The 20347-nt window shown below is 37.6% G+C and overlaps 1 long non-coding RNA gene across 18 annotated transcripts in view; it reads left to right on the top strand.

Moving 5' to 3' along the window:
• LOC140635184 (uncharacterized) overlaps positions 1-20347 on the top strand; it is a 118553-nt gene that overhangs the window by 23785 nt on the left and 74421 nt on the right. For 15 of the 18 annotated variants that reach the window (XR_012032544.1, XR_012032538.1, XR_012032532.1 and 12 more), the window contains 4 exons: positions 2808-2960; positions 16589-16785; positions 17724-17837; positions 19610-19679. This is a non-coding gene — a long non-coding RNA (uncharacterized lncRNA). The remainder of the gene's footprint in view (positions 1-2807; positions 2961-16588; positions 16786-17723; positions 17838-19609; positions 19680-20347) is intronic. The other 3 variants (XR_012032537.1, XR_012032534.1, XR_012032546.1) reach the window with 2 other exon arrangements.

Here is a 20347-nt window from a genome sequence, read left to right as displayed (position 1 = left end):
GATATAAATTGGGTTCTAACAATGGCCCCAAATAAAATTTTTAAAAATATGTAGAAAACAGTTTATCCTGTGCATAAAGGATCAAGCTGGTCTGAAAGTTTTAAATGCTCATAAAACTATAAGATGCCTAGAAAGGAAAAGTCCATATGATTGAGCAATATTATTGGGGAAGATTCTTTGCCTCTCTCACCTACAGCATGTCTTCCTCATCCACATATTTCAAGCCAGCTGTCTGTATTTTCATTACTTCCACAGGAAGGGACTTTACCCTTTTCTTGAGGGCACAACCCAGAAGTTACCAGCATCAATTGAATTAATATTCCATTGATGAGAACTTTGCCATATGTTTGGGAAAGGTAGTCCTAGCTAGATGGCCAGTTGCCCTGCTGAAAATTCAACTGTCATATAAGAAGGAGAGAATAGATAGTGAGAGGTGATTGGCAGTCTTCCCCATGAGACTCTATTAAATAAGAGTTATGGGTATTTCTTTTTTTTTTTTAATTTTTTTTTAATTTATTTATGATAGGCACACAGTGAGAGAGAGAGAGGCAGAGACACAGGCAGAGGGAGAAGCAGGCTCCATGCACCGGGAGCCCGATGTGGGATTTGATCCCGGGTCTCCAGGATCGCGCCCTGGGCCAAAGGCAGGCGCCAAACCACTGCGCCACCCAGGGATCCCTATTTCTTTATGTCACTGACAGTTTCTGAGGATAGGCCATGTAGCAGCCTGTTAGCATAATAGAGATACTTGTACAACTGGTCCTTGTTCTGGTTCCATGGTTCAAGTTCCATTTTGAATTCAAAATGTACTTGGAATAGCCAATACTATTCTAGAGGCTGAGAGGAATATATAAAAAACTGTGCTTGAGTGTCTCTATTGTCCTACATTGAACCCTGTAGTCATGGTGTGTAGTCATGATCCATGATTGCTGAGTGTATATCTGACCCACATGTGGTCTTTTTTGTATCCATCTGCTCCAACTGGGAGTCTGGAGTACACATCACTACTCATGATTGTGTACCCTGTTAGTTGAGGGTCTGAAACCTTATATTTCATGTCTGTTGCTGAGCTTTCTGCTCTGGGTCCTGAACATGATTACTTCCTCCTCTGTCCTTGGGGTAAGTGTATTACTCAGGGTTCTCCAGAGAAACAGAACCAATGGGATATCTATATAGATACATAGAAAGAGATTAGATGCATAGATAGATGTATAGAGAGAGATGAAGGGAAGTCCCATGACTTCTGCAAGCTTGAGGCTCAAGAAAGTGAGTGATCTAGTTCCAGTCCAAACCTAGAGGACTTAGAACTAGGAAAGCCAATGGTGTAAGTCCTGGTCTGAGCTTAGAGGCCCCCAAGAGCCATGAGTACAGATGTGCAAAGGCAGGAAAAGATAGATAGCTCAGCTCAAGCACAGAACAAAATTTGCCTTTACTCTGCCTTTTTGTTTTATCCAGGCCTTGCACTTGTGAGGGTTATCTTCTTTACTAAGCCTACCCGTTTAAGTGCTAATTTCTCCTGGAAACACTCTCACAAACACACCCAGAAAAAATGTTTTACCAGCTATCTAGGCATCCCTTAACTCAGTCAAATTGACACATAAAATTAACCATCACATTAAGTAAATCTGGCCTGACCCAAGTAGTGTCTGTCAAATGTCAGTCTCATTTGTCAAGATTTTTTTATATGTTCATTCACTCAAGTTTTTGTTCTTACAAAAGAGTTGGTGGGAGGGAGCTCACAGTAACCTTTTAAGGACAACTCTGAGTTTGGATGATCCTAGAGTTATCTCTTTGAGTTTCTCTGTGGACCAGACTTATGTATCAACTCCAAGAACAGGAGCAAGTCTGCCTGGCTCAGTCTGTATCCTTAGTATTTAATACAGGATCTGACATGAAGTAGAAGCACAGGAAATATTTGTTTATTGAATATGTGGTACTCAAATATAAGAACATTAGAGAGGCCACCTTGAAGCAATATTAATGCCCTTTTAATACAGTTTTTTTTTGTTTCTGAACAAGAATTTGATTACAAAGACCCTAATAGTACCTTAACATAGATTTTGGATTTATCACTTAATAGTCTGAACTTTGCCAGAAGCCTATCTATAAAGGTAAGGATTTGTAGAGTTTATTGTTTGGAAAACAATGTAGATTAACCCAGTGCTATTTTTACCCCAACATTTAGGCAGTGATGATATTTGAACTCTGTAAGTAAATCAGAATTATACCAAGTGATATATTCTAATCAACAGATTTTCACTGAGAAAGATTTATGAGACTGAACTCAAAACCAGTTTAATGCCTTGGTCAGTTTTCTGTAGAGTACAGTTAAGCCATTTACTTTTACCTTATTTTTCTAATTCTATTTAAAAATTTTTTTTCTTCAGGAACAATTCTCCATGCATATAATAATGATTTAACTCCTCAGTCATCTATAAAAAATCTTGCAATAATGGTTCTGCCAGTCTGAATTTTCTTTTATGGCAATTATTTCTACCATATCCAATTTTCCTAGATTATATTCTCCAGATAAAAATTTGGGAAAGAAAATTAGATTCTTCTGTCAATTTTTAGTCAATAATACACTTTTCCATAATGCATTTATGGCCATTGTCAATTTTATTTTGTGGTGATTGTTTCTACTAAGTCTAATTTTTCTTGGTCAATTTTAGCAGTTTGGAACTTATTAACAGGATGGGGTTTTCAGTTGATTTTCTTTTAATTTTATTGTGTGAAGTGTTAGCCTTCTTCAATTTTAACTTTGTTGATTTTTTTTTTTTTTTTTTTTTTTTTTTTTTTTTTTTTAGTATTTACTATTGGAATAAAAGTCCATGGTAGATGAAAGACATTATGTGTGGAGTCAAACGATGGGGTTAAAATGGTAGCATCCTGCCTCACCATAGAAGCACCTCCAGTTCTAATGGAGAGATAGAGACAATCTTTCTTACACAAGGCTCATGGTAATTTTTACTTTGTGAATTTATGTTTAGCTATCCCTGAAGACAGAAATGGGAACAGTCTGGCCAAGGAAGCAGTTTTATTTCAAAATAAGAAAAAAAAATGTCTGTCAACTAAAATGGTGCAAGTTGACATGGAGTTGGTGAGCTTCCCCCTAGTGCTCAAAAATTTGGGTAAAAATCTGTCAGAGATGCCATTGAGTTTTCTGTATTTGCTTAAGAATTTCATATCAAATAATATTTTATCAGTTTATATTGCATGTAGTTTAACAGCAGATTTGAGTTTTCACTCCTTTTAGCCTCCATCTTTCTAAATTATAGACAACTAATTGGTTTAATCTAGTTTATTTTTAGGTCTTTCATGATAGGTTCTTGTTTTCTCTTCTGTTGCACTTCACCTTGCCCCCCAACCCAAACTCTGGGTTTCTGAGAATGTCGCACCTTCTACTTCTGCTTCTGTGTCTACTTCCTCGCCTTTCTCTGGCTCTTTTGTCCTTGGCCTTCAGAATTCTGCTCACCTTTCAATGGCTCTGAGCAGCCTGCACACTCTGGCCTGCTGAAGGCAGTCTAGGTACTCCTTCGGTGTTACTCAAATGTTTAGCAACAAGTGGCATTGGATTGTCTGGATGACTGATTTTCAAAAGTTTTATATGAATGTATTGATGACATCCAAACAGACAAGTATGACATACTTTGCCAAAAATACACAAAGAATTTTGTGTGGCTTAAATGAGGCTTAGTATGTAGTCCTTCTTTCAGGGCTCCCATGCTTTCAAGGAATCAAAATAAATCTCTGTAAACATTTAGAAAAATTACAGGACACTAATTATCCAACTACTCCATAGATGTTACAGACAAAACTTGCTCTAGAAGTTTAGGAATTAATAGGAATTTACGTGGGTGAGTGTTATAAAAGAAGGTTTATTGGAAGAGGTAAAATTATTAATTACTTATAGGCAGCTTTTATATTTATGCTCTGTATTTACCACAAAGAGAATTATTGTTCAGCTAGTGTTTTTTTTTTTAACAAGTCTCTTTTTTTCAAAAAAATTTATTTATTTATTTATTTATTTATTTATTTATTTATTTATTTATTCATGAAAGACAGAGAGAGAGGCAGAGACACAGGCAGAGGGAGAAGCAGGCTCCATGCAGGGAACCTGATGTGAGACTCGATCCCGGGTCTCCAGGATCATGCCCTGGGCTGAAGGCAGGCGCTAAACCACTGAGCCACCTGGGCTGCCCTCAGCTAGTGTTTTGATTTAAAATTTATCTGTGAGTTGTAACAGAGTAAGCTGTTTTCAGCTGGTCTTTGGAGTAATTGACAATTTCACACAAATCCTCTTTTTACAAAAGAGATATTAGACAATCTGGATTATAAAGAAGGAGATCAAGAAACTGTGGCTAGAACTCTGGTCCAGTATGATGGTGGTTGAATCCTAAATTTCCTGGGAGAGTTCAAAGAACAATATTGAAGAGAAATTCCAGGCAGCATGGGATTCATTCATTCATTCCTGTCACAAAATCTTCACTGAGTATCTGTGATGCATCAGGTACTATCCTACTTATTGGGGAGGAAGAAATGTCCTAGACAGAATGCATTTTGGACTTTTCATGATTCTAAGTGGAAGAAGCATCCACATTTCCCCTTGCTCCCATCACCTATTAATAATACTCATTCTGCCTCCAGCTCTACCTTGCATGTAAAATGTTATTTTGTCATGAAAGAGCAAGTGAAGTGGCCTAGGGGAAGGGTAATGGGCCTAATAACCTCTGAATGTCCCATCCAGTTTGAGCAATCCATGATGCTTTCCAGCTCTTCATGAGCCATAAATCTGGAAAGCTGATCACCTTTCCCTGGTCTTCTCTGTGTTACACTAGAGCTGTGGCTGTTCCCCTGCAAGGCTTGCAGTTGACAATCATTTAATAATGCTCCTTCACTCTGAACCTAGGATTGCTCACTTTTAAAAAAATGGATCTGAAAACCCATATGGGGGATTATTCTCACTTTATATGTATATATTTTCCCTTGAAGGTGGTAACATATGGAGGAATAATTACAGCAAGATTTTCTTCTGTCATTATCGTATTTAACATTTTTTTCCCCACATGGAATATTCATTTTTAAAATCCTTGGCCAAAACTCAATGTTGTCCTTTTAAAAGACTAAACCTTTGTTGAGTTCTCAATCGCTGTGTAATCTAGGCTTAGCTAATCAGCCTCACCCAGCTCATATATCATAGCAAAGTGTTTCTCAGAGCAGCTCAATCTTGTGGCAATGATTATAAAACTATTGAATTTAACAGGCCCATTTCAGATGTGCCCTTTCAAACTGCAGCTGTGATGTCTGTGACACTAATCATCTTCCCCTTCCATTCTTTCCCCTTCCTCCTGTATACTTCTTTTTCTTTCCCCTCTTTATCCTCTTCTTCCTTCTTTCTCTTTTCTGTCTTCCTCTTTTTCCTTCTTTGCCACAGCACAAAGCAGGCAGATATTACATGCTTGCTGATTACTGTCTTCAGCTCATAAGGTCTGGTGAATTATGTGGATTTCTTCCTTCTAAAAGTTTGAAATCGAGTCAACATTCCCTAAGAGCTATGGTATTAGTTCCCTTCCCACAGGAAGATTGGGATCAAAGGGCAGGAGTTTCACACCCTCCTGATTTAATCCTAGATCACTTTCTACCATTTTGCATTATTTTTCCTTACTGCTACAAATGGACTGGCCTTCTCAAAATCCACAGCCCTGAATATGCTGCTTGCTTATCTGGTTCTCACCATGTTCCATACTGTTATCCATTAGCTTCTTCATGGATAAAGTTCAATCTACCTAGGAAATAAAGGGGAGATTTCTCATGGTTTTGAACCTTTGTTGTAAGCCAGGCAGTGTCAGAAATGGTCACATACCTAAGTTATCTCCTTTAATGGGAACAGCATCCCAGTAAGGTAGGTTTCATTATCCCCTTTCTAAGTTGAGAAAACTAAAGTTCAGTAGGATTTGAAACATTTGGATATTGCTGTTTGGACTTGAACTAGGGTTTATTGACTTCAGAGGAAATGCTCTTGTTTCTAAACAGATTTGTTTCCAACCATGTTACCTGAGGACATAAACTTTTTCTTTTGAATTACTTACATCTAGCATAGCACCTTTATTCAGGAAGTATCCAAACATTATTGTAACTACTTCTGCATTCTCCAGTATCCCAGTAGTATCAAAATAGTGCCATCCCCAAATAGATATTGGTTAATTAACCCATTGATTTTTTGCATAATCTTTGAATATTCCCAGATATCATAATTTTTTAAGATACATGTACTGACTACCCATAAAATTAATATATCCTACCCATTATTTATCATAAAAATATTGTTTGTCATCATGCCTCTTTCTGGGTTTCAAATAATCTCCTTAAATAGGTGCCTTATATTTCACTTTCTCCATTTCTATGTTTTTAACTTTGATCTTGTGTTTTATAAATCTCATTTCAGTCTATCATTGTTAGAGATGGGGGCAGTTTGTGCCTCATTAAACCTCTAAACTCTCCTTTCTCTGGAATTACTGCATAAGATAGATATATACAAGTAACCATGGTAAAAATGCAAGACAAAATATATTCTGCTGATACCTGTGTTACTATTTCCAAATTTCCAGTTCAGTGCTCAGGAAAGCTGCACATGACTTGGACCAGGGAAGTCTTTGCTGCTTCCATCATCTCCTCTGAATCTCAGATAGTCAGGCATTGCCAAGTGGACTTGGATGCAGAATGTTTCCCAATCTGTTCCTTCCTTGCCCCGGTTGTAGCAGATGCAATGAAGGAAGTTAGAGAAGACTAGAAGGACTGTTTCTAGGAAGCAGGCCCTAAATACTCCTGCTTAGCATATTAACAATGTAGAGAGTAAGAAAGGTTGATAAGATGCAGGATGGCTGAGTAGGTCCAAAGAAACAGACCCTGCCCTTGAGGTTTAGCACGTGAGAGCTCTGTCCCCATACTTGGGCATTGACATGTAACACACAGTGACCTTGATCACTTAGTGAGAAAAAGAATGGCTTTATGTTTCAGACTCTTAGCAGTCAAATTGAGAGCTGCTCTTCCTTGTTAGAAATTACTGAGGATGATGGGAAGAGGCCTGAGAGAAAGTTCCTTTACAGTAAGCACTAATTCCCAGTGTTCTCTCTATGCTTGCTGGAGAGTCTTCAAAAGTTGGGCACTTTAAAGGATATCCGCCTTTTCTCTGTTAACTTGTAGAGCAAGCTGCATTTATTTGTTTATATCTGTTTGCTTTTTGAGTAGGGGAATGAAGAGAGCAGCAGGTATGCACTGATCCTTCAAGTGTAGCAGCACAGTGTGCTGCAACCTTGGGGATTTTCCTGTTCGGCAATAGACAGGTCATCCTAGTCTGCTGTTCTTTAGCAAAGCCCAGAAGGCTAAGCCTTGCTTATATGTGTCATTGTAATACTCTATTATAGGTGGATATTATTCTTCAACAGTGGATTAAACAGTGACTAAAGAAATCAGCCAGATAAAAGTCAAGAAGAGATGGCTATGTGGATTTGGAGCTGTGACTTCAAGAATTTGAGGCAGGTCTGAGATCCAGGACAGCCACTCATTGATTTCTCTTATATCCAGGCCTTGGCATATGCCATTTGCCTTATGTTCTTTGTCCCTCCTGCTAGCTAGCTTGAACTGAATAGCTTACATTTCCCTCTTGAGTCTTCCCTGAGCATCTCTTTTTCTGCTGTTACCTGACTTCTCCAGGCTGGGTTACGGAACTTCCACTGTGTCCTTCTGAGGTACTATTCTCATCTCTAGCTTGTAACTGCTTACTTAATTTTATACCCCCAACTCCAGCTTCCCTTGGCTGTGAGCTCGCTAGGGCAGCTCCTGGAATGGGGATTAAGGTTCACGGAATACCTTCAACTTGCCAGACATTGTGCCAGATGTGTCCTATCCATTATCTTAATAAATCTCTACACCCTGCCCTGTGAGGTGGATTTTATTATCTTTATTTTATGGATGGGTAAATGGTGGGTTAGAGATATTAAGTAGCTTGCCCAAGGCCATTTATTAAGTGGTAGAGCTGGGATTTGAAACCAGTTTTCTCTGACACTCCAGCCCTTGCTTTTCTCCTGGTGTTGCCCTTCAGGTCCTGTGGTAGAGTTCACAGGCTCTACTGATTCGTACATTCACTGCTGGCTCAATTAATGTGGCTGTCTTTATTTCACTTTTCTGACCTCCTATCAGAGGCACCTCCAGCCACAGCTGAACCTGTCGACTTTTCCCTTCCCCTTTCAGCTTCTAGGTTTCTCCTGCTGACTAGAAGATTTGCAACTCGAGTGACAGAGAGTGACTGATATCATCCCCACTCATTTCACTGTCAAGGGTTGGGCCTGTCACCAGTTGGTGAATAATATGCTGGCGATGGGCACTGATCATAAATCCTTCCTCATTAGCTGTCACGGTCAAACTCACCTCCCCAAGTTGTGGAGTTCCAGATGGGCCATATCCTGCACTTAGGCTTTAAAAAAACCTTTCACTACGTGGTCATTTGATTTTTCACTCTGATTCCTACTGATTTACATTTCTGTATTCTGAGAGGAAAATGTGAATCATTCATGATGGAACACATATTCTTTTCTATGCTTATCATGAATTGACACTCATCAGATTAGAAAAGCAATTAGCAGCTTTCTTCTAGATATTGAGTCTGAAAAGAGGCTGTTTTTGCTTGTTTATTTTTCTTGCTTTCTCTGTTTCCTCCTCATCACCACTCTTTTGCCAAATATGTTGTAACGATAATTTTTGCACATTGAGTATTTCACAGGTACAAGGCTCTGGTTGGAGAGCCTTATGCAGATCAACTCATGTAATTCTCACTCCAGCCCTGCAAGATAGGAGCTATCCAAGGCAGCTGAGTAGAACTTATCTGTACATGCACTGCACTTCTTCAGGGTACCATTAACATATATGCCATGTGAGCAGTATTCTTAGATCTGTGTAGTGGCTGCTCTTCTGGCACTATTATCACCTCAGTTTTAAAGATGAGGAAATGGAGAAGCAGAGAAGTTTAGTAATGTGCAGCCTCACACTGCTGTGGGTAGTGTATGCTGGGGTTCAGACTCGGGCAATCTGGCTCCAGAGTCTCCCTGCTTCCCTTATTGTACTGCTTCTTTTATTCTCTGGGTCACACTAGAACTTAGGAAATAAGAGATTTTATTTGGTGACATATTCTGGGCAACTAAGAATAATAAAACTTTCTCGCTTTAACAATTCTTGAAAATCTTTCTAAAATGACCTGGTTGACTTCCTGCTCTAAAGAGTTAAGTTTTCTGTAAACTATTTTTTATCTGTGTAAGTAAGGGTCCTGTAGGTACATAGGTTTATTCTGAAACTTCACTTTTAGTTCAGAGGAATTTCTATGTAGATGGAGAAAGTATAGATTAGAAGAACCTCTCCATAAAACTGAACCTAATGTAGCCATCTGACCTTGAAAATTAATTCCTCATTTCCATGTACAAACTTCACTGGTACACTAAAATAATAGATTTCCTTATTTTGACTGTTAAGCTAGTTTATAATTGTCCATGGAGTTGATTTAATAGAACTTTTACTCCAAATTATGTTTCAATATGGATTAAATAAGTGTATATACTCCAATGAGGGGATAGAAAAAAATTTTTTTAAAGATTTATTTATTCATTTATGATAGAGAGAGAGAGAGAGAGAGAGAGAGAGAGGCAGAGACATAGGAGGAGGGAGAAGCAGGCTCCATCCCGGGAGCCCGATGCAGGACTCGATCCTGGGACTTCAGGATTAAGCCCTGGGCCAAAGCCAGGCTCTAAACTGCTGAGCCACCCAGGGATCCCCAGAAAAAAATTTTTAAAAAACAATTCCTTGATTATAGTACTCCAGGGTACCTTTGACATCCTGTATTTCAACCTTAGTTAAAAACCTCTGTGCATTTTTAGAAAAAAATATTTAAATTCAATTTAGTTAACACATAGTGTGTTACGAGTTTCAGGGGTAGTAGTTTAGTGATTCATCAGTTGCATATAACACCCAGTGCTCATTACTCAAGTGTCCTCTTTAACACCCACCTCTCAATTACCCCCATCCCCCCTCACCTCCAGCCACCCTTTGTTTCCTGTAGTTAAGAGTCTCTTATGGTTTGCCCCCCCTCTCTGTTTTTATTTTTGTTTTTCCTTCCTTTCCCCTTTGCTCATCTTTTGTTTCTTAATTTCCACATATGAATAAAATAGTATGGTATTTGTCTTTCTCTGACTGACTTATTTCACTTAGCGTGTACTCTTTAGTTCAATCCACATCATTGCAAATGGCAAGATTTCATTCTTTTTGATGGCTGAGTAATATTCCATTGTATATATGTGCCACATTTTCTTTATCCATTCATCTGTTGATGGACATCTGGGCTCTTTCCATATTTTGGCTATTGTGGACATTATTGCTATAAACATAGAGTGCATATGCCCCTTCAAATCACTGTTTTTGTATCCTTTGGACATACCTACAAATGCAATTGCTAGGTCATAGGGTAGTTCTATTTTTAACTTTTTGAGAAACCTCCATACTGTTTTCCAGAGTGGCTGTACCAGTTTGCATTCTCACCAACATCTTTCATTTCCTGACTTGTTAATTTTAACCATTCTGACTGGTGTGAGGTGGTATCTCATTGTGCTTTTGATTTATATTTCCCTGATGCCAAGTGATGTTGAGCATTTTTTCATGTGTCACGGGGATCTCACCACCTCTGAAGGTTGCACTGGTTCATTAACAATACATTTGCACAGATTAATTTGTGGCTTACCCGGTTTCCATGACTTTTGGGGAAACAGAGTTTTCTGGCCTAGGCCATGTGGTGAGAGGGCCCTACGAATCACAGATACATGCAAAATTGATCAATTGCTTTAAAAGTGTTTGCCTCTATCTCTTGGGGTCTGATGCAGCATGACCCATGACTCTAAATATCTGCTCTCACAACTAACACCATTCAAGCCCCAGGGAAGTCTTCTCCTCATCTCTTTCTCTAAGTCCTCAAAATACCAAGCACTTGTATCTAAGTGTTGTGGAGGCTTGTGTTGAACACTGTGGAAGCAGGAGAAAACAGTGCTTTGGAGTATGGGAAGGATTTGAGCAGAGAAAGCATATAGTTAAAGTAAAAGTCATTATACTTAGCTTGTCAAGTCTTCTCTCAGAAGGCATGGAGATAATCAATTTCTGCAGTAGAGCTGGAGTCCATTTCTTATGGCTCTTCAGATTCTCTGTCATGATTCTGGAGGCACATAAAAAGTGCCATAGTGGCTAGGGAAATGTTGCAATATTAAATATATTATTTTCAAATTAGTATATACAGTTTTAGCTGTATGTACCATGCATGAAGAGTAATACTGATTCTTTACCTTGATAATTAGATGGACATTGAAAGCTAGTATAGTGAGTATTTTCAATTTTTAAATAATCTTTACTATACCTTACTATATTTTCAAATTATTAAATCATTCAATTTATGAAGAGAATAGTTCCAAAAATTTATTCATTAATTATTATTGATATTGTACCTTTTAACTTTTAATACTTTAGGAGAAAACTTTTAAAAATATTTTTATGTTGTATTTACATTTTGTCAAAGTACATTAAAATGTATATACTTTGATTGTAATTACATTTAAAATATATAGATCATTATGTTCAAAATCCAAATTATGTGAAAATATTGGTAATAGCATAATTTGTAATTTTATTAAAATGAAGTCAAGAAAATACATTGGATGGAATAAATATATAACTTATGAATTAGTAACATATTTTAAAATATCCACAGGGCCATCCATAGAACATTCAGATCTGTAATTGTAATTATTCATAATAATTAAATTCAGCCATCTTTTATATTTTGCCAAATTTTAGTCATAAAAAAGTATATATGTTTTTGACATTGTGGCTTGAATATACATTTTCCAAGGGAGTTGAATACAGAGCTTTAACTGTGTATTGCTTGGTTTATAACTTTTAAATATTATTTGGGCATAAGGTATGTGGGCCTTCAGTTGCACTCTTGCCCTGAGTCCTGCAAATGTGATATCCTAAGACCACAGATTAATCTTTATTGGGCTCAATCAGCTATTTATAATCTGGAGGTGGTGATCTCTGGTGACTATGGTGAGAATTGATATGCACATCATAGCACTTTGTAAATCCCAAGGCACTATTCCCATATGTAAATTATTATTGTTTATCATCACTGTCTAAAAACACTTTTTTAATGAATGAAAATCTATTTCCATAACACAGAATAATAGAGTTTTCAAGTGGAGAGAAACTGCTTACAGATAATATAGACCACTTCTCTTTTCTTCCCTCTGCACTTTCTGAGACAGCCCATTTTATTCTTTGATAGCTCAGTTTTTAGCGAGTTGAAATGTACCCCTCCTTCTATCTTTGTAATCTGCTCTTATCAGAGGCATCATTACTGCTACACCTTTTTCCTGCATGTTACGTCTTGCCTGCCTTGAAAATTGAGATAATTTTCAAAGACATAATAAATTGCAATTTAAAGACACTTCCACCTCTTGTGAGTCTTACTCCCTTTAAAAAGCACTCACTAGGGCACCTTATCTCTATTTTCCTTGACATTACATTTTCTTTTCAAATATACATATCTAAGTGCTCCTCTCTTTAATGTCATGAAATCCAGGTTGACACGATCACTTTCTCTCCTGCTTTATTTCTAAACTATTAGTTTATTTTTTTTATTGATCAGAATTAAACCTAGAATGACAACTTCCCTCTTTGCTTCTTCCTTCTTCAGAGCAACCACATTCCTCAGTAAGACAAGCTACAGGTGTATCACATACTGTACCTTTAACATAATTATATAATTTCTTTTGTTGATGAGATTTGTGCATATATAAGCAGCCTATGTGGGGGAATTACCGAAATGCTGCATTAATTTTCATTTCCTATAACTGTGAAATCATCCATATTCCAACCTAGCAGATGTCCTGAGCAAAGAGAATTGAATGTAGTAGGAGTAATGGTGGGATCCCTATGATGAGTTAGAGAGATTTCTAAATATTGGTTTTAGTAAAATTCCTGCCCAAACCTTGAAACACTGTTTTTCCCCCCCTACAGAAAATTGTATCCAAACATCTACATGAAATAAAGAAAAGTACAATTGTATTATATAGCTGACAGTGTGTGTGTATGACATTAACTGAGTGGGGTAGCACCGCAGCAGTTTAGAGTGAAGTTATGGAGGCTCATATCCTCCTCCTGCTGCCTCCCTTCCACATTGTCAAGTGATAGATCATTTGAAGTCAAAAGTAAACCCTATTGAGTTTGTATATCCAACTTAGGGTTGTACCAGGATTAATTATACCTTCTGCTACTTTACAAAGGATTGTCATCAATAAATTCTAATAAACAGGAGTAGAAAGATTTTATTCATGCCATTCCAAAGAAATTAGAACATAGTAGTGTTATTTAGCAATGCAGATGTTATACTGTTGTGTTGTTTATATGAAAATGGTTATGACATGGAGAGGTATATCAAATGAGTAGGAGAGAGATTTGAGCTGGGCTACTGTTTTGATTATGCGTATTTATTCATAATGCAGAAGTCGCTCCATGGAACCTCTTCTCCTAAGATGGATTACCTGTTTTTGGAATCCATATCCTATTTTTTTAAATATTTAGATGTGTCACTACCACCCTGGTACAATATTTATGAATACCTTTTTAAAATTGTACCTTAATTGGTTTACTCTCCAGAATTGTAAGGTGTGATGCTAATACCTGGTGTCTAAGTGAGCAGGGGAGATAATGATGTGGTGCTTTTGGTTGGCTGCTGGAGAATGGGCCCACTGTACATGGTGTGGAAACAGTAATTGCATTCTGACTCTGATTTGTTGTTTTGGACATAATGTTTTACCAGTAGGTCTCCTCATTTTCTATTATGGTTACTCTGTCAGAATCATATCCCTGTGCACATATGTTATTTTATGTACTCGATAGCAGTATATTAAAAAAAAATCGATGTTAACCAACTGACTAAAGAATTAAAACAATTAGATGACCTCCATGCATGCATGTGCAAGTGTGAGCACACATACCCCATCTCACTCTTTTTCCTTCTTTTTGTGTGTACGTGTGTGTGTGTGTGTGTGTGTGTGTGTGTATGCTTCTTGCTTGAAATATTCATCACATTATGGTCAAAGTGATTTAGGGAGTACTTTGAGTTATCAATATCATGAGCCAGTATGATGACTCTTTCTTCAGTGGAATAGTCACACCCAAGTATTTCATATGTTTTGGAAAGAAAAATAAAGCATAATAAATTTTTCTGGACAGAGAAGTTAATATCTTATAAGTAAATGTCCTATGTGGAGCAGATTAGAAAGGTCAAAGAAAGAAAGGGACACCTATAGTAACCTGGCAGTGCATTTTCAACTTGGCACAATAATTACATTCATCTTCAGAATTGGTACAGGTCCTATACACTTTTCACAAAGCCTTTTAACTTTATACTCTAAGCTCATCCCCACTTTACATTATTCCTCATCTCATCAAGCTCAGAACATGACATGTTAATTTCAGGTTTATCTAGTTACATCACACTTGTTTCCAATATGCTGGTTCTTCCGTGCCTACTCAGGCTAGTCCTCCAATCTAGTCCCTGCCTACTTTTCTATGTATACAATGCCCAAAGACTATTGGTTTACTAAAACCATAGCTTATTGATCCAGTGGCAGTTCTCCCATGTGTCTCTTTTATGATTGTTTATACCTAGCAACAAGGACAACCAAATATTGCATAACATTTTATTTTTGTGTTAAAAGTACACATTTTAAACATTTCCACTGTCTCTAAGCTAAGTAGATGAGAGAAGGGAGGAACCTAGTTGAAAGACACACTTTACAATTTCAACCCTATCTGATGGTAGTTGTAACCAGCTAAAACAAAGCATAGGGACCAAGGGCCTCTCCTGCCCTCTCCAGATTCTCTCAAGACTATGATTCATCTTCCTGTGGGCAGGGGGCAGGCAGCATTTCTCCTTGTGTGTCCCCATGAATGCGATTGTCAAGCCCATAGATATAACTTTGTCAAGATGACCTAAAGAGGAGATACAGCATCTGCCTTTTCATGAAGGTTTTTGAGGGTATAGCTGTGATTTTTACAAGTTACCAGCAGATGTGCCCAGTGGTTCACTTCTTTGACAATTGAATCATTTTAATTAAGGATTCAAGGTCACCTTACTTCATTATAAAGATATGAGAGAAAATCTGAAATTTCTGCAACTAAGTCTTCAAATAATTTAGTCAATAGGATAGTAGCCAGCATCTAAAGGGGTCTTATTATATAGTTAATAAAAGCCAAAATCATGGAAAAAATCCAAGGCCAGAGATATTTTTTTCTGTCTGTGTTTTTGTTACTGCAGGTCCCAAATTCCATCTTCTCCCTGACAGCCACACTGACCATTTCATCTTGCCTACTTTAGGCTTTAAAAGTATGTACTGCCACTCAGTGATTTTGCCCTTTTACATACTGCACATATTTCTGGTTACCTAAATAATTTCTGATATATCTTTGCCTTTTTCCTCTCACTTAGGATGTAAGCACTTGAATGCAGGAGATTATTATGATTCTTTTTATTTCATAAAGTCACCCAAACTGTGATTTAGCAAATATTGAACCACAGTTCCTAGGGGAAATTGATCAGAAATGTTAAAAGACTTGTTTAAGACCACTATTAATAGGTGCCAGAGTTGTGATTCAAACTCCATCCACTGGCTCCAGAGCTGAAGCTTCTTGCACTACACTGTGTTGCTTCCTACTGTCTCCATCCTCTGGTCATTTCTGTATGAGAGCTGGGACAAGATGGCAGAGCTTTGTTTTATTTGACCTCAGCTGGGAAATGCAGATTGGAGTCTTGAATTTTTCACTGCCCTGGGCATGTCCATGCATGTCCGCAAATTACCCAAAAGCTAGGGAGTATTGATTTTGGGATTACAAATCAATTTTAGCAGTAGGTGAATTTGCAAATGTGGAATCCATGAATAATGAAGATTGATTGTATTTGTCATATTTCTTTGGATGCCCCAAACACTGAATATAGCCCTATGCTGGTACTGATTGCTCAGTAAGGTTTGTTCAGTGACCGGTTGGGTGAGTGGGTGAGTCAGCAGCCCCAGAATCAAAGTGCTAGGTTTATTTCTCATTCTTTTGTAGTATAAGTTCCTGGTGTGCTGAAAGACACATAGTGAAGGAGTTGAGAGCTTGGACTCTGGAGACATAAGGCCTGATTTGGGTTTTAACTCCACCGTTACGTCTACCCCTGTGACATTGTGCCTCAAGTTTCCTCATTTATAAAATAGGGGATATTAATAGTATTAATCTTAGGGAGTTGTTAAAAGAGTTAAATGAGTTAATATCCAAAAGGAACTTAGAAAGTGCCTGGTACAAAGTGCTATATAAATGTTTAGAAAAATAAAAAAATGTAAACAAAAGCAAAACCAAACTCCAGTACCATGTTCTGGATACCTAACATTGCAGTAAACCATTGTTACTGTATTTCTAAAAGCCAGTGTAAGTTTGCATTTCCCTGTCCTTATTGCAGATAGCAACATCCAGCTGCTTTCTTCATAAGAAGACTAGGAAAGTACGATGAAAACTATGTGGAGAAATATAAACTTAAAGAAATGCTAAATAGTCCTATGCAAGTCTGGCCTCTTCAAAACCAGGATGTGGTGTCTTGGGTCTGTCCTAGCGCTACTCTGAAACTTGCACTTGGTGGTGCACCCAGTACGTGGACAGGTAGCAATTTTGTTGTGACTTTCTCACACTAATGTCTTTGACTGAGCTGACAGGGCTCAGTGCTGCACTGCCAGAAATAACTGCTTGGGGTGGAACTGTATACATTTCTTCCCTTTTCCACCAATCAACAGGTTGTAACTCAAGATAGAAATGAGGCCCCTGAGTTCATGCTGGAAATGGGGGGAAAAAAGTAAGAAATGATAGGTTGTCAGCTGCCTTGAAAAGGTGCAAGGCATCAGAACCGAAAATAAAGACTTTATTGCCTTGCAAAGAAGGCTTGGTAGCATTCAGATATTACCTACATCTGCTTTAATGATTCCATTTAAGCTGTCATTTTCTGCATTTACCTTGCAGCATTCAAAAGCAACTACACTTAAATGTTCACAGCCAATGCATTGCCAGCATTACAAAAATGGGGAAGTGGGGAGGAGGGTAGAAAATGGTATATGATGTATTTCAAAGAACAGTTTCCTTGTAGGAAATTAGCAGTGATTTTGAGGCTACTCTTAAAAAGGAATAAAGTTCCTTTGGAGATAAAAAATGCTGACACTGAACAGAGGAGAAGGAGGTAAGGGGACTGGATTCACTGTCCTGTCTTTTCTCTCTCTACCCTTTTGCTGTTGCTAGACACCTGGTCAAGTACTTTAGTGGGGACTGGAAGGAAGTGGAGGATGAGGTCACCCTGGTTTTATTCCCAGCATGACCAGTCTTGATTGATACAGGGACCAAATTAAAGTCTTTTCCCTGGAGATTCACTTGGCTGCTTCTGGAATGAGGGTAATGGGTGGCTATGAAGAAGGTCCCAAGTTTTTCTCAATGCCCCTTGGAAGTCCCACAGTGATTTACAGTCAAGAAATGCAAATCACCTTGAATATGGCAATTTTGTTATGGCTGGTCAAATATTCTTAATCAAATGCTGCAATTTTCTTTCTATGTAGGCTTCATTTTTCAAGTTCCAGCTTACAACCCACCACCACTATTTCTGATGTCTCTAGCTCCCAGAAGTCTCTTCCTCCTTTTGATTCCGATGGTTGTGGTTAACCTGACTCCAGGTCTGTACTTTGAGTGCTGAACTAGGGCATTTGTTTGCTTGTTTCTGTATCTGTGCTTATTTTCTTAGCCCTGCAACTAAAATTTAATTTTGGGAATTCAGAGTTATACTTTTTGAGATCACTCATGATTCCTGCATGGCACATTGCAAAGGGTAAGATTTGAAATAGTAATTGTCTGTTTGCTAATTTTTGCTAAAGGTAAAAATTTACTAAAGGTGACCTCCAAGTCTACACAGTTTACATGACTGTGTCTGTTTACTTTTTGGACTCTTCTTGTATGTTTTGCCTGTTAGGGGATTCTACCCACATTAAGCTAACAAATGGTTTAAAATTCATTATGTTACTGCTTGAACAAACTTGAGCTGACAGTTTAGATCAAGTGAACTAGGTAGGGTTCATAGGAAGAACACTTTTGACTAAGCTCACCTGCCCATCTATCTATGATTCTCAACTATAAGCCTCTTCAGGACCAGCTAATGGTGAAGCTAACTGTGCGGTCTTCCTTAGTACTGAGAACACAGGGTGCTCATGGTTACACAAAGTGGAACTTCATGAATAGCTTTTTAATAAATAAATGCATTTATGAATTGATAAACAAATTCAGCATTCTTGCCCAATTTGCTTAGTCTCCTTCAGATCTTCTATAGTCATGGGGATAATGCTTAGTGTCCTTTTAATATGGTGCATAATTCAACAGATTTATGCTCAGTTGTTGTGAGAAATCATTTTTAATCTTTTTTTGAAGGAATGAATAAAAGAAAATTAGAGATTCTGAAATAGATGGTAGGATCAGAAACAGAAACAGAGAGAAGAAATGTTTATTAATGTCACTCTATTGGTATTTTATTTTGTGGAAGGTGAGAGAATCCTAGAAAACATGGACTAGAGTTTAGTTATAAATTTTAATTATTTTCTTTCTTGACTAAGGGAAGAGGTCTTATCTTAATTTGCTTTTACATTCAAGTGCCAAGCAAAATGTCTAGAATATGGTAGGTGTTCAATAATTACAAAGGGTAAGCCAGGTGGATGGAAGTTGACAGGCTAATGGAGAACATTTTATTTGTATTTCTGCCTCTTCTTTTTCCACATACACTTCCACATGGGAGTTGGAAAGAGAAGGGAGTAAATTTTTTATTGCTGCCATTTTTATTCCATATCTCTGCCAGACCCTGGCTCTAATTCCTTGTGTTTGCAATTCAGAAAGGAATTGCACACCTCACTCCACACTCACCTTCTCATGTCCCATGAACTCAGGTCTCTTGTAGAGAGAATTTAAAGAAATAATTGCCATGGAAGTGCTAATAATCGAATGTAAATGGTTTAATTTTTTATGGATACTTGGCTTTACCAGGAAACAAGTTCTGATACCAAGAATCTCATGTCTAATAGAATTCACGATAAGATTCACCAAAAGTATTTTTCAGTCAATAATTTAAAAAATATGCGTGCATGTATTTTTTTCTGAAGTCCAAATAAGTTTGAAAAGCATGGCTTAAACACAGTTAAGCACATTGGACTTCTCAGTTTTCTGTCTTTAATATACAAAAGCCCATGTGCTATTTTCTCATGGAACTTTTTTTTTTTTTTGAACTTTGTTTTTTTAAAGAATGTTTTGAAATATTAACATTCTATGTAGAATTCTTTGGAAAAATTTGTAATAAGTCACCTTTCTGAGCTCATTCACAGAGTGAGGGGTATAAACTTCAATCTGAAAACAAGCTGAAATGGAATAATTTTCTGATTCATTTTTTTCCATTTTGGAATTCACACAGCATTATTCATCTCAAGCTACAGGAATGTTGAGCACTACTTCCCCTTCACCAAAACAAGAAAAAAATACAGGTGTGTACAAGAAATTCTGCAATAGAATCACCTGCCTCAAATAATGACTAGTTTAGTTATTGATAAGGCTGGGGACAATAACTCCCTGAAATCTATGCTGTGACATTTCTCATAAGCCATATCTCCAACAAGTTTTTCAGCTGCTTCAAAACCATTTATTAGTGAAGAGGTGTATCCTGAATACAATAATTTCCCAATAAAAACCACAGGTATCAGACTGAATGGATGCAAGCTGATGTAAATATAATGTTATGTTTTCCATAATCATGGCGGATTATTTGGTTAGTATTGAAATTTAGACTTTAATTTTCTGCCATGACCAAAAGGAAATTTCAGCCAAATGTGACAGAAACCCAGGAGGCTCTGCTTGCCACAGGTGTTTAATCATCAGGGATGCTCTTGGGGAATAACACTGATGGCTGGCAGGCCAATGTCTACAGATGGGGAAAAGCTAGTGGGGGGTGGGGGAGAGGCAGGTTAGAAAACTATCACAATCTGGACAAGCTCCAAAGAAAATCTCATCTCTCATTTCACACCTTTGCTATTTGCTGTCAGTCTCTCTGCAAAAAGCGTTATTACTTTGCAGTGCTCAACAGGGGTTGATGGGCAACCCTGACGTTTCCCCTCAGCTTCACTGCCTTATGGATAGACTTCTTCATTAAAGCCTG

The sequence above is a fragment of the Canis lupus genome, chromosome 6 (genome assembly GCF_048164855.1).
Source record: "Canis lupus baileyi chromosome 6, mCanLup2.hap1, whole genome shotgun sequence".
In the NCBI taxonomy this organism is placed as follows: Eukaryota; Metazoa; Chordata; class Mammalia; order Carnivora; family Canidae; genus Canis; species Canis lupus.
Note: the sequence above shows the minus strand (reverse complement) of the source record. Positions and strands in the feature narration are given on the sequence as shown.